We start from the raw sequence: 15,236 nt of genomic DNA, 5'->3' as shown, positions 1-15,236 counted from the left end.
AAAACACAACACAATTAGTGACTCCATCTTTATTGAACTAAAGAACCCCCCTCCGCCGTAGTCCTGGGTCGAGGGTCCCGCGATGTCCAATCCGGATCCAATATCATCTGATTGAAAGGCAAACTGATCAGATGATGACACATCATCTGATCGGTTTGCCTTCTGATCAGATGATATTGGATTCACGTCTTTGAACCTGACACAGAATAATACTGAATGCCTGGTGCACAGCCTATGCCACATAAATGCAGGCAACCCCCGCTGACGTCAAGGTGAACCCCGAAAAACCCCGGTGATCCTCCTGCATGAACTGTGTTCACCTTGTGCCTTGCACCAGACATTCAGTATTCTTGCAGTGTTTTACCAACACCACTCTACAGGGAGGTCCGGGGATGTCACAAGTTGAATACAGTTCATGTAGGAGGATCACCGGGGTTTCCTGGAGATCCGCCGCTGGAATTAACTCTTCACCTTACTCACCTCTCTGCAGTCTCCTGGGTCACGTCCGATGGGCTCCAGGACCTGCCGGTAAGCAGCTGATTGTTTACGTCCAGCGGTGAAAAGCCTGCCGGCTTTTTAACTACCAGATGATGAATCAGCTGATCTTCCCTGGACGTAAACAATCGGATGATGCTATCAGGTGACAGCATCAGCTGCTTACCAGCGGGTCCTGGAGCCCATGAGACTTTTAGACAATCAGCTGATGTGTAATCTGTTTCAGGTCCTTGAACCTGTGTCAGGTTCAAAGACCTGAATCCAATATCATCTGATCAGAAGGCAAACCGATCAGATGATGTGTCATCATCTGATCAGTTTGCCTTTCAATCAGATGATATTGGATCCGGATTGGACATCGCGGGACACTCGACCCAGGACTACGGCGGAGGGGGTTTCTTTAGTTCAATAAAGATAGAGTCACTAATTGTGTTGTGTTTTATTTCTAATAAAAATATTTTTCTCTGTGTTGTGTTTTTTTTATCTTTACTTGAAATTCATGGCGGCTATGTCTAATATTGGCGTGACACCATGAATTTCAGGCTTAGGGCCAGCTGATAATACAAAGCTGTCCCTAACCCCATTATTACCCAGTGAGCCACCCGATACCAGGGCTGCTGGAAGAGTTGGATACAGCACCAGAAGATGGCGCTTCCTATGAATGCGCCATTTTCTGGGGCAGCTGTGGACTGCAATTCGCAGTGGGGGGGCCCAGAAAGCTTGGGCCACCCTGTACTGAGGATTCCAGTCCCCAGCTGCCTAGTTGTACCTGGCTGGACACATAAATTGGGCGAAGCCCATGTCGTTTTTTTTTTTTTAATTATTTTATGAAATTCATGAAATAATCAAAAAAAGGGCTTCCCTATATTTTTGGTTCCCAGCTGGGTACAAATAGGCAGCTGGGGATTGGAGGCCACCCGTACCTGCCTGCTGTACCTGGCTGGCATACAAAAATATGGCGAAGCCCATGTCGATTTTTTTTTAATTCATAAAAAAAAAACAAACACATAACCCAAAAGGGTTAGGGGTAAAAAAAAATGCTTAGGCTCTCGCTGCATTTTCTATTGCTAGGGTAACTTAAACAGCTACTGACTGCTAACCCCTCCTGCTTGGTGTTACCTTCACTGGCAATGAAAAATCCAGGGAAGCCCTTTTTCCTTGAGTTTTTTTGCCAAAAATCTAAAAAAAAATGACGTGGGCTTCGCCCAATTTTTGTGTCCAGCCAGGTACAACCAGACAGCTAGGGACTGGAATCTGCAGCGCAGAGTGGCCCAAGCTTTCTAGGCCCCCTGCTGCGTATTGCAGTCTGCAGCTGCCCCAGAAAATGGTGCTTTCATAGAAGTGCCATCTTTTGGCGCTGTGTCCAACTCTTCCAGCGGACCTGGTGTCGGGTCGCACGCTGGGTAATAAGGGGTTAATACCAGCTTTGTTTTACCAGCTGGTATTAAGTCCGAGATTCTTATTGTCAGGCCAAGTTTGACCCGGCCATTTAGAATCTCCAATGAAGGGTTACACCACACAGAAAAAAATACTTTATTAGAAATAAATACACAGACACAGTTAGGGACTCCATCTTTATTACTCCCTCTCACCCCTCCTCGATCCTGGTCTTCTGTCACCGATCTAGCTCTGCTACATCAGGAAGCACGGGGGAGCAAGAACGCTTCTGCTCCTCGTGCTGTCTAATCACTCAATGAGTGAGCAGAGACTGCGGGTTGGTAAGCGGTGACATCACCGCTGCCACCGTTGCCATAGTAACCTAATGAGCGAGTTACTATAGCAACAGTGATCTCTGAGTACCTGATTCCCGGCGCCGCTATTCACCTGCATGAGCTGGTGAATACCGGCGCTGGTAAACGATCTAATGGATCATCATTTTCCTGTCACTTTTATTCCAAAATGGAGATTGAAGAAAATGGGTTGAAGAAGGAAATGATATCAGAACACCTTTATTTTCATATCCAACTTTAATGAGCTGAAACAAGCATTCAATAGTAACAAAAAAAGCATGAAAAGAAGCATGAAAAAAAGCAGGAAAAAAAGCATGAAAGCATGAAAAAAAGCAGGAAAAAAAGCATGAAAAGAAGCATGAAAAAAAGCAAGAAAAAAAGCATGAAAAGAAGCAAGAAAATAAGCATGAAAGCATGAAAAGAAGCATGAAAAAAGCATGAAAGCATGAAAAGAAGCACAGAAAAAAGCAGCTTTTTTTGTGCTGAAAAAAAAGCACCGTGGGCACATAGCCTTAGGGTATGTGCGCACTAGGCGTTTTTTTCACGCTGCGTTTTTATGTGCGTTTTTGTCTCAAAAAACGCACCCGCAGCTAAAAAACGCGATAAAAACGCATGCGTTTTTGCCGCGATTTGGTGCGTTTTTTGCTGCGTTTTTGCTCACTGCGTTTTTAATCAGTGCACAATGCCATTAAAGATTGTTGATGGAAAAAAAAGAAAAAAAAAAGGTCTGATGTCATTTCCTTCTTCAAAATGTTCATTGTATGCAGGAGAGCAGACAGACAGCTGCAGAACTAGTGTATGCAGGAGAGCAGACAGCAGCTGGAGAACTACAAGGCTCAGCATCCTCCATTCACTAGTGTATGCAGGAGAACAGACAGTAGCTGCAGAACTACAAGGCTCAGCATCCTCCATTCACTAGTGTATGCATGAGAGCAGACAGCAGCTGTAGAACTACAAGGCTCAGCATCCTCCATCCAGGACTGTATGCAGTTTTTTGCCCAAAAAGAAAAAAAAATGACATGGGCTTCGCCATATTTTTGTATGCTAGCCGGGTACAGCAGGCAGGTACGGGCTGCCCCCAACCCCCAGCTGCCTATTTGTACCCGGCTGGGAACCAAAAATATAGAGAAGCCCTTTTTTTTAATTATTTCATGAATTTCATGAAATAATTAAAAAAAAAAATGACGTGAGCTTCGCCTAATTTTTGAGTCCAGCCGGGTACAACTAGGCAGCTGGGGATTGGAATCCACAGTGCAGGGTGCCCAAGCTTTCTGGGCACCCCCACTGCGAATTGCAGTCCCGCAGCCACCCCAGAAAATGGCGCTTTCATAGAAGCGCCATCTTCTGGCGCTGTATCCAACTCTTCCAGCTGCCCTGATGCCGGGTGGCTAGCTAGGTAATAATGGAGTTAGGGCTAGCTGTATATTATCAGCTAGCCCTAAGCCCGAAATTCATGGTGTCACGCCAATATTAGACATGGCCACCATGAATTTCTAGTAATGATAAAAAAAAAAAACACAACACAGAAAAATATTTTTATTAGAAATAAAAACACAACACAATTAGTGACTCCATCTTTATTGAAATAAACCCCCCTCCGCAGTAATCCTGGGTCGGGGTCCCGCGACGTCCAATCCGGATCCAATATCATCTGATCGGTTTGCTGGAAGGCAAAGCGATCAGATGATGTGTCAGGATCAAGTGCCTGAATCCCATCACACATCAGCTGATTGTATAAAAGCCGGTTATACAATCAGCAGATGCATCAGTGCAAAAAAAAAAATAATACTCACTTATGTGCTGTGCTGATTACCGGCAGCTCCTGGAGCGATCGATTGGACAGGAGTCTGATCCTGTCCGATCGCTGCAGGAGCTGCCGGTAATCAGCTGATGAAGTCCCCTGACGGCAGGATCAGCTGATAGCCGGCCGGGCGCGAAAAAGCCGGCGAGACTACGATCAGCTGATGCGTCAGGTGACTGCATCAGGTGATCCACCGCCAGGTCCTGCAAGCAAGGTCCTGCCCCGGGGAGACTGCACACAGCCAGAGCAGCGGTACCGGGACAGGAGCGGGCATGGCACCGGGACCCTGCAGACAGGTGAGTATATATGACATTTTTTTTTTCTACTGTTCACTTTTGTTTTTGCCGCTGCCTCCACCTCCCGCCCAGACATGGCGCCGCACGGAGCTGACATGCACAGGACTGAAGGTGGAGGCAGCGGTGACGGTAGCGGGAGGATTCATGCTTCTATGTTTACCAACAGAAGGAATCCTCTTCCTGTACACGTCACTATACTGCCCACCCCTTGCGTTTATAGCTGCGTTTTTAGTCATAGAAACGTGGCTATATGCGTTTTTCATTGCGTTGTTGAACATCTCATTGAACTCAATGGGTGAAAAACGCAGTGAAAAACGCAGAAATAATTGACATGCTGCATTTTTGTGGTCACCACAAAAACGCAGCTACAAAAAAACGCTGTGTGAGGACAGCACTTCTGAAAACCCATAGACATTGCTGGGGAAGCAATGTCACTGCGTTTTCAGCACAAAAACGCGGTAAAAAACGCCGCTAAAAACGCGGCAAAAATGCCTAGTGCGCACAAGGCCTAATTGTTTTTTCCCGTTGCGTTTTTTTTGTTTAGAAAATTTGTTGCATTTAAAGGGAATCTGTCACCAGGTTTTTACCACCTAATCTCAGGGTAGCATAATGTAGGGGCAGAGATCCTGATTCCAGCGATGTGTCACTTACTGGCCTGCTTAGTCTAGTTTTGATAAAATCAATGGTTAATCAGCAGTAGATTATCATTACAGGACTACTTGGCGTGCTGCAGGGAGTCCAGCATATTGATCAGCTCCTGTATAAATGCTAGATCTGCAGGAAAGAAAACAGATGTTCTCAAAATGGCAGCAAACAGCTCAGTAAGTGACACATGATGTGCCAAGATGCTTCCTCTTAACACCATTGATTGGCTCCAATCTCTGCTGTTAACAAACACCACTGTCAATCACTGATACTGGAATTTAAGCAAGCAAACTGGCCCGTACATTCATTCTGGCGCCCTTCAAAGCCCTACCTGCAATGTGATTACAGGGGACCTGCTGAAGGCCCCTTTTGCTGCCATTTTCATTCTCCTGTGAAGTCCAGCCACAGGATGGGCTTCATAGTTGTCCATGATATTAAAGGGAACCTGTCAGGTGCAATATGCACCCAGAACCACGAGCAATTCTGTGTGTATATTGCTAATCCCTGCCTCACCAGCCCTGTATACACTAGCATAGATAAAAGAGTTCTGTAGAAAAAGTTTTTCTAAAGATCTCTTACCGTATGCTAATGAGAGAGGGGACTAGTCCTCTGGGCATTAGTTCCCGTTTCCAGTCGACCCCATTAGCATGTTAGTACACCCCTGTGGGCTTGCCAAGATGCTAATGAATGTGCAGCGTCAGAGGATGACCTCACTCGCCTCTCCGCTACCATCGCGTCTGCCGGGGGACTTCAGCTCAGTGTGCATGATCCCGGAGTTTCGGTCATGTGCACTATGAAGCCGGGTGTACGCATCCTGGCTTCAAACTGAAGTAGTGCGCATGACCCAAACTCCAGGATCATGCGCACTGAGCCGAAATCTCCCGTCGGACAAGATGGCAGCGGAGAGGTGAGTGAGATCATCCTCTGACGCTGCGCATTCATTAGCATGCCCACAGGGGTGTACTTACACGCTAAGGGGGCCGACTAGCTAAGGGAACTAATGACCAGAGGACTAATCACAGCGCTCATTAACCCCTTAACGACCGCGGGCAGTAAAATTACGTCCTAGCGGTCATAACGTTACTGCCCGCGGTCTGCTGGCAGCAGCATGCTGCGATCAGCACACATCTCAGCTGATTTTCACAGCTGAGATGTGTGCCTGCTAGGCACGAGCAGAATCGTTATCTGCTCGTGCCGTTTAACCCCTTATATAGCGCGGTCAATATGTGACAGCGCCATTAAAAGCGCTGTAAACTTTTACTTACCGCCCGATACCGGAAGTCACATGACGCGATCACGTGACTTCCGATAGTTGTCATGGTAGCACAGGGTCATGTGATGACTCCTGTACTACACATGACTTGCTTTCACTTTCGCTGTGCCCGCTGCACAGTGAAAAAGAAAGTGAGTGTATCTGCTGTTTACAGCTAGGTAGCTGTGATCAGCAGATAGTGTAGAGCGATCGGATTGCTGATCGCAATAGCCCCCTAGGGGGACTAGTAAAATAAAAAAAAACAAAAAAAAAACAAGTTTTAAAAAATTAAAAAAAAAAACCTAAGTTCAAATCACCCCCCATTCGCCCCATTGAAAATTAAAGGGTTAAAAAAATAAAAAATATTCACACATTTGGTATCGCCGCGTTCAGAAACGCCCGATCTATCAAAATATAAAATCAATCTGATCAGTATACGGCGTAGCGGCAAAAAAATTCCAAACGCCAAAATGATGTTTTTTTTGTCGCCACAACTTTTGCGCAAAATGCAATAACAGGCGATCAAAACGTGGCATCTGCGCAAAAATGGTACCGTTAAAAACGTCAGCTCGACACGCAAAAAATAAGCCGTCACTGAGCCATAGATCCCGAAAAATGAGAACGCTACGGGTCACGGAATATGGCGTAAAACGTGCGCCAATTTTTTCCTTTTTTTGGACAAACGTCCGTTTTTTTTTTTAAACCCCTTATATAAAAGTAAAACTATACATGTTTGGTGTCTACGAACTCGCACTGACCTGAGGCATCACACCCACACATCAGTTTTACCATATAGTGAACACAGTGAATAAAATATCTCAAAAACCATAGTGCTATCGCACTTTTTTTGCAATTGTTCTGCATTTGGAAATTTTTTGCCATTTTCCAGTACACTATATGGTAAAACTGATGGTTTCATTTAAAAGTACAGCTTGTTCCGCAAAAAATGAGCCCTCACATGACCATATTGACTGAAAAATAAAAAAGTTACGTCTCTCAGAAAAAGAATGGCGAAAAAAAAAAAAACGGAAAGGGAAAAATCGGCCGGTCGTGAAGGGGTTAACATACGATAAAAGATCTTTAGAAATACTTTTTCTAAAGATCCCTTTATCTATGCGAGTGTATACTGGGACAGTTAGACAGGGATTAGCAATATGCACCCAGAACTGCTCATAGTACTGGGTGCATATTGGACCTGACAGGTTCCCTTTAACTATATACTGAAATAATGCAGTCTGGCAGTACATAGTACAAATGATAAAATAATCACAGGTATAAAGGCCACTTTACACACAACTATATCTCTAACAATATGTCGTGGGGGTCACGGAATTCGTGACGCACATCCGGCCTCGTTAGCGACGTCGTTGTGTGTGACACCTATGAGCGAGTGTTAACAATCAAAATTACCTAATCGTTGATCGTTGACACGTCGTTCATTTTCAAAATATCGTTGGTGGTTCTGGACGCAGGTTGTTGGTTGTTCCTGAGGCAGCACACATCGCTACGTGTGACACACCAGGAACGACGAACAACAGTGTTCCTGCGTCCTCCGGCAACTAGGTGGGAGTGACGTTAATGCCGCTGTTCTCCGCTCCTCTGCTTCTATTGGCGGGCCGCTGTGTGACGTCGCTGTGACGCCGCACAAACCGCCCCCCTTGAAAAAGAGGTTGTTCACCGGCCACAGCGACGTCGCTAGTAAGGTAAGTCCGTGTTACGCGTCCTGGTGATATTGTGCGATTAGCCCCTGACGCACAAACGACGGGGGCGGGTGCTTTCACGAGTGACATCGCTAGCGTGTAAAGCAGCCTTAAGCCTCCTATGTGGACTGAAAAAATAAGTGAGACAAAAAAACAAACTGTTTTTAATAGTATATAAAGAAAAAACAAAAAAGTCTGTGTAATGTGTGTAAAAATCCATATGGGTATCCTTTTGTCATGTGAATGTTATGCGAGTGTGCAATTTTTTTTCTCACCTAGCATCTGTATGACTTTTTTTTCTTAGCAACTTTTATTCTACAACAATTTATTGGACCGTTTACAGTGTTCTATGCTGCAGATTGGTAATGTATCTGTAAAAAAAATGGACAGCAAACAGATGGTCCTTGTGTCGTCCATTTTTTTTTTTTCTCGCACCCATTGACGAGTCATGTCTATTAGGCTGAGACCACCCTTTGCGTTTCCACCTGCGTTTCAGCTGCTTTTTAGGTCCATTTTTAGAAGCACCTTTTTCATGCCAAAAGGCATGCGTTTTGATTTTCCAGCAAAGTCTATGGAAAATGGGGATTTCTAGACCGCACTTTGCGTTTCTAAACGCTGCGTTTAATTTGCATATTTTGTGGCAAAAACCATGCGTTCAAAGAAGCAGCATGTCAGTTGTTTTTGCCATTTTGGGTGCGTTTTGCTAACATTGAAGTCAATGAGAAATGGCAAAAAACAAGGTTCCTTCAAATTCCTGCGTTTTACCTGCTTTTTATGTGCAGAAAACATGCGTTTTGGACATCAAAGTAATGATTTGATATGTCCCTTTACACACACACACATAATCCGACAATTAAATTTAAGTAAAATATGCATTTATTGCTATTTTAGCGATAAAATGTATATTACCGCAATAATTTAATGAAATATATCTATTTTCATTATTTTTCCCATTAATATAGATATGATCCTTTTTTTTCTCTTTTTTTCATTATGTTTGACTGTTTAAACTTTATTTAGCAGTGTCTTGATGTTCAAAACGCATCTGTCAAAACGCAGGTTAAAAAGCGCTGTAAACGCATCTAAAACGTGGTAAATACGCATGCGTTTTCAGCGCTAAAGTTCTGAAAAAGGCAACTTTGGTCAAATCAATTAAGCCAAAAACGTGTGTTTAGAAATGCAAGTAGGTGAACGCAAAGTGCGGTCTCAGCCTTAGACGAGTGCAATGGGGGCATACTGCGATTTTAACTTTTTTTTTCATCAGTCCAATTTGAGCTGAGGAAAAACTCTCAGATCTGCTCGGCCTCATTGGTCCAAGTGCAATGCCATTTTTTTTTTCTCACATTCTTCCATTTTGTACGCCAGTGCGAGAGTATCCCAAGTCACACAAAAAAAAAACAGCAAAAAAAACCTAGTTTATGATGAGTCAGGTCCATAGTGTAAAAATGAGAAAAAATCCCAATGGATGAGCCATACGGTAAACATGCAGCCAGCATGTGTATACTGGCGGCATGTATGCACTACTCACAATCAATGAATAGACAGAGGACAAACACACAATTAACGTTTGGCATCAGACCCTGCTCCTGCCCCTTTGGGCTTTTTTCACTATATGCCTTCATAGTCTAAGCAGCAGGCTGCCATTTCCTCAGTATCAGCGGAAGGCCCCCAGTACTGAAGTTCACGTATAATATAGCCCCCATTCACTTTGGCTTGCTTGACTTGCAGGCTGCTGTCCTTTTCAGGCATCTATAGTCTTTACAGCAGGCGGCCATTTTTGGGAGTAAAAACTTGAAGGCCCCAGGCCTGATAGTTTACCACAGACACATTTAATGTAGCCCCCATTCACCTGATTTGATAATGTGCAGGCGGCTGTCTATTGTATAAATAGATATTTCTTCTGTTTGTTTGATTTACCGGGCATCTATTACCGAGTCTCTTTCCAGAATCCGGTCTGATCTACACGTCCCACACCATATGGCGGTGCTCCGTCAGCTATCTATTTAGGCCAGTTCTTTGCTGCAGCCCCTCATATTAGTAAGCACATCTTTCCTAGCCATCTTTATCCTGGCACCATCCTAACCAGTATCTGTTGGTTGAGAGGCGTCTGGCTGCCTCCCCCGGGGGACTACTCACTGTAGTTGTATTAGATCCAATAAAGATAGCCCTGTCTGATGAAAGCCGAATAGGCTGAAACGTCACAATATATCAGATTGAACAATAGGTCAGATTGACTGCAATTTTCAACCTGTACACCAATAAATATTTATTTTTTTTACTGCAAGGACGTTGTTTCTTTTTTCTTTTTCTTTCTTTTTTTGGGGTAGTGTGCTGGAGTTCCTCCTTAAGATTACTGTATTTTTCTCCAGAGCACCTATATGGTGATGCAGGGCGTTAATCTATAATCTATGGTGTAATGAGATCAACAACCTATATAAGGGGTGCCTAATTATTAGGCAACTTCCTTTCCTTTGGCAAAATGGGTCAGAAGAGAGATTTGACGGGCTCTGAAAAGTCCAAAATTGTGAGATGTCTTGCAAAGGGATGCAACAGTCTTGAAACTGCCAAATTTTTGAAGCGTGATCACCGAACAATCAAGCGTTTCATAGCAAATAGTCAACAGGGTCGCAAGAAGCGTGTTGGGCAAAAAAAGGCGCAAAATAACTGCCCATGAATTGAGGAAAATCAAGCGTGAAGCTGCCAAGATGCCATTTGTCACCAATTTGGCCATATTTCAGAGCTGCAACGTTACTGGACGATCAAAAAGCACAAGGTGTGCCATACTCAGGGACATGGCCAAGGTAAGGAAGGCTGAAAAACCACCACCTTTGAACAAGAAACATAAGATAAAACGTCACGACTGGGCCAATAAATATCTTAAGACTGATTATTCAAAGGTTTTATGGACTGATGAAATGAGAGTGACACTTGATGGGCCAGATGGATGGGCCAGAGGCTGGATCAGTAAAGGGCAGAGAGCTCCACTCCGACTCAGATGCCAGCAAGGTGGAGGTGGGGTACTGGTATGGGCTGGTATCATCAAAGATGAACTTGTGGGACCTTTTCGGGTTGAGGATGGAGTGAAGCTCAACTCCCAGATCTACTGCCAGTTTCTGGAAGACAACTTCTTCAAGCAGTGGTACAGGAAGAAGTCGGTATCGTTCAAGAGAAACATGATTTTCATGCAGGACAATGCTCCATCACATGCATCCAACTACTCCACAGCGTGGCTGGCCAGTAAAGGTCTAAAAGATGAAAAAATAATGACATGGCCCCCTTGTTCACCTGATCTGAACCCCATAGAGAACCTGTGGTTTCTCATAAAATGTGAGATCTACAGAGAGGGAAAACAGTACATTTCTCGGAACTGTGTCTGGGAGGCTGTGGTGGCTGCTGCACGCAAAGTTGATCGTAAACAGATCAAGCAACTGACAGAATCTATGGTAGGCTGTTGAGTGTCATCATAAAGAAAGGTGGCTATATTGGTCCCTAATTTTTTGGGGTTTTGTTTTTGCATGTCAGAAATGTTTATTTCTAAATTTTGTGCAGTTATATTGGTTTACCTGGTAAAAATAAACAAGTGAGATGGGAATATTTGTTTTTTTTTTAAGTTGCCTAATAATTCTGCACAGTAATAGTTATCTGCAGAAACAGATCTCCTCCTAAAATAGCCAAATCTAAAAAAAAAAACACTCCAACTTCCAAAAATATTAAGCTTTGATATTTGAGTCTTTTGGGTTGATTGAGAACATGGTTATTGATCAATAATAAAAAAAAAATCCTCTAAAATACAAGTTGCCTAATAATTCTGCACACGGTGTATATCTACATCAATGCGTATCAAGATCTGCATGTATCAAGATTAATGTGTATCATTTTAATATGTTGGTGACCTTAGTTCCCAATCTACCATCTGTGAGAAAGTTTTACCTATTGTCTTGTTTTTAAAATTCATAGCCAGTTTCACCATTTGAGTTTTTTATGGGATTTTTTTTACTTTTCTTTTACCTACTGGTACTTGTTGATGTTTTTGCAACGAACTTTTTATAAATTTTGCACAAAATAAAAAAAAAAAATTTGTTTGTCTTTTTTCTTTTTCGGTGACTCTTCAGGTCAAAAGGTTTCATGGGAGGAGGCTGGGACTGGAGTACATTTCCATAAAAATGTAGCAACTTTAAGAAAAAAGTCGAAAGTGTTTGAGCTGCAACCATCTGGAGAAAAAACACGCAAATTGGAAAACGTATAAAAAGCAAACACATATAGACTAGAATTAAAAGGTGAATTTAGCGCAAATCAAAAACAAGTTAAAAATATGAAATAACTAGAGAGCGGAAATACAATAATGAATGGGACCTTTTAGTTTTATATAAATTGAAATCTGATTACCTCTATTCGTGACCATACACAGGTAAGGCGCCGCTCACACCAGCGGTATTTTGCCGCAAAGTCGGATCCCGCACAAATGTGTTTCAGTTCCATTCTTTTCCAATGGAATCCTTGAAAACTGCGGTCGTATATGCCGCACACAACCGCATGTGACCAAATCTTGCCGCGATTCCATTGGAAAAGAATGGAACTGGAACGCATTTGTGCCGGATCCGGCTTTGCAGCAAAATGCCACTGATGTGAGCGGCACCTAATGGTATCATGATTTTTGTGTCTACTAGATGTACTACCCGGCTTCGCCCGGGTTAATAACTACTGTTAACAAAATAGAATGTATTAACAAAAATGTATTCTGCACACAAAAACCACAAAACAGATATAAATGTAATTATGTCTGTCTCCCCCTCTGTATATATCTCTCTGTCTCTCTCTCTCTTTGTCTGTCTGACTCTTTCCCTGTCTGTCTCTGACTGTTTGTCTCTTTCTCCGTCTGTCTCAATCTCTTTCCCTGTCTGTCTATCTATCTCTTTCCCTGTCTATCTCTGTCACTTTCCCTGTCTGTCACTTTCCCTGTCTGTCTCTTTCCCTGTCTGTCTCTTTCCCTGTCTGTCTCTTTCCCTGTCTGTCTCTTTCCCTCTGTCTCTTTCCCTGTGTCTGTATCTTTACCTGTCTTTGTCTCTCTTACCCTGTCTGTCTCTTTCCCTCTGTTTCCCTGTGTCTGTCTCTTTACCTGTCTGTGTCTGTCACTTAACCTGTCTCTCTCTTTCCCTGTCAGTCTGTCTCTTTGTGTTTGTCTCTTACCCTGTCTATGTCTGTTTCTTACCCTGGCTGCATTGTGACACGCCAACATTCCATATAAGAATACTGACACCATGAATAATAGAAAGTTAGGGAGCATTTTGCTCAGCCAAACACTGTGACCTTCTATTGCCGGACACCCATGACAGTCAAAAACACCATTTGCAATTGTTTTTGGACCCAAGACAGACAATAAAAATTTCTTTTTAAGTTCGTTGTCGTGAATTCTGGGCCAAAATCTACATTAAGACACTCTTTAAATAGGTTCCAAATAAACTTCCAATTGATTTAAAAAGGAAAATGCACCTAGAAAAAAAAATACATTTTTTGCCTTTGAAATTAATTGGAAGCAGAAAAAAACACCCCACATAAAAAAAACCCTACAAATTACACGATTTCCATGTCAGGTATTTCTGATAGATAAATCTACATAAAAAAAATAATTCTGGGGATTTTTGACCTACTTTATTTTAGAATGCTTGGGGTTAGACTTTTGTCATATACATAAATAGCAGGAAATTACAGGGAAGGAAATAGTAACAGCGAAACTGACAGGTGATGAAAAAGCTGCGGAATTGCCCCGTGATCTCCTGCAGTGACAATGAGCGGAATCCGAGGATCCATCATGAACGCCCTATATACTGCGCATTATGGGATGATCACTCTACTGGAGAAAGGATAGGGTGTGACCAATGTTCCCGGTATCACTATGGGACCAATTAGCAAAAAATAAAACAAAAAACCAGAATATATATATATATATATATATATATATATATACACACACATACAGTATTTATATAAAATATATATATATATATATATATATATATATATATTTACTCAAATCTATGTATGTGTCTTTTACAGTACATTCATTCTTCCCAGACTGAATCATTCCCTCTGTCTTGGGTGTGATCAGTTGGCTGCGGCTGTGATTTGCGGACATGCCCATAGGGACTAGGTGGGCTCTCCCTGCAGCTACAGAGCCATCAATCACTTTCCCAGCAGGATCCCACATCTACAATAGCTCAGTTCACTGATGTCACATACATTTTTGGCTGTATCTACGTAGTAATATCCATCGCCTACAGACTGATCACTGTATTCTTGTTCCCAATCTGGTTCCTTGGGCTCAGCAGGTGGAGGAAGGTTGAACTAGATGGACCTAGGTCTTTTTTCAACCTAAGTAACTATGTAACTATGTAGCAGAGGAAATTATAGCAGCAAAATATATATATTGCAAGTGCACAATATATAATAAATTGCCAGTCATCCTTGACTATCCACAACATAGCTGCCTCCACTATATCCACAGTTGGGGCCCCATGTGATTACTAGAATGCCCCCTATTCCTTCTCACTGTTTCCTCCATATTGAATGGAGCAGCAGGGTTGATGCTTGACCACAGCTCTATCGTAGATCCCCTCTCTGTGGTGTGAGCGGTAAGGAACAATGGGGAACTCAGGACGCCCATTCTAATGATTCACGGGGGTCCAACTGGCAGTGCTTCCAGCAATTAGATACCACCTATCCTGTGGTGGTTATTATTATTTATGATTATAGCGCCATTTATTCCATGGCGCTTTACATGTGAAAAGTGGTACACATAATAGGGACAAGTACAATATTCGTGAACAATACAAGGTACAGACAGGTACAGGAGGATAGAGGTCCCTGCCCGCGAGGGCTCACAGTCTACAAGGAATAGGTGAGGATACAGTAGATGAAGATGGGGATGGTCATGCTGCAGTGCTATGGTGGACTGAGGGTTACTACAGGTTGTAAGTTTGTCGGAAGAGGTGGGTCTTCAGGTTCTTTTTGAAGGTTTCCACGGTAGGTGAGAGTCTGATATGTTGGGGCAGAGAGTTCCAGAGTCTGGGGGAGGCACAGGAGAAATCTTGTATACAATTGTGGGAGGAGGAGATAAGAGGGGAGTAGAGGAGGAGATCTTGTGAGGAGGTAGGTACGGGAGATTAGGTCAGTGATGTAGGGAGGAGACAGGTTGCGCATGGCTTTGTATGTCATGGTTAGGGTTTGAACTAGAGTCTTTGGGCAATGGGAAGCCAATGAAGAAATTGGCAAAGAGTAGAAGTCCGGGGAATAGTGGGGAGACAGATGGATTATTCAGGC

Source organism: Anomaloglossus baeobatrachus, chromosome 7 (genome assembly GCF_048569485.1).
Source record: "Anomaloglossus baeobatrachus isolate aAnoBae1 chromosome 7, aAnoBae1.hap1, whole genome shotgun sequence".
Classification (NCBI taxonomy): Eukaryota; Metazoa; Chordata; class Amphibia; order Anura; family Aromobatidae; genus Anomaloglossus; species Anomaloglossus baeobatrachus.
The sequence above is the reverse complement of the archived record's forward strand: the minus strand, read 5'-3'. Positions refer to the sequence as shown.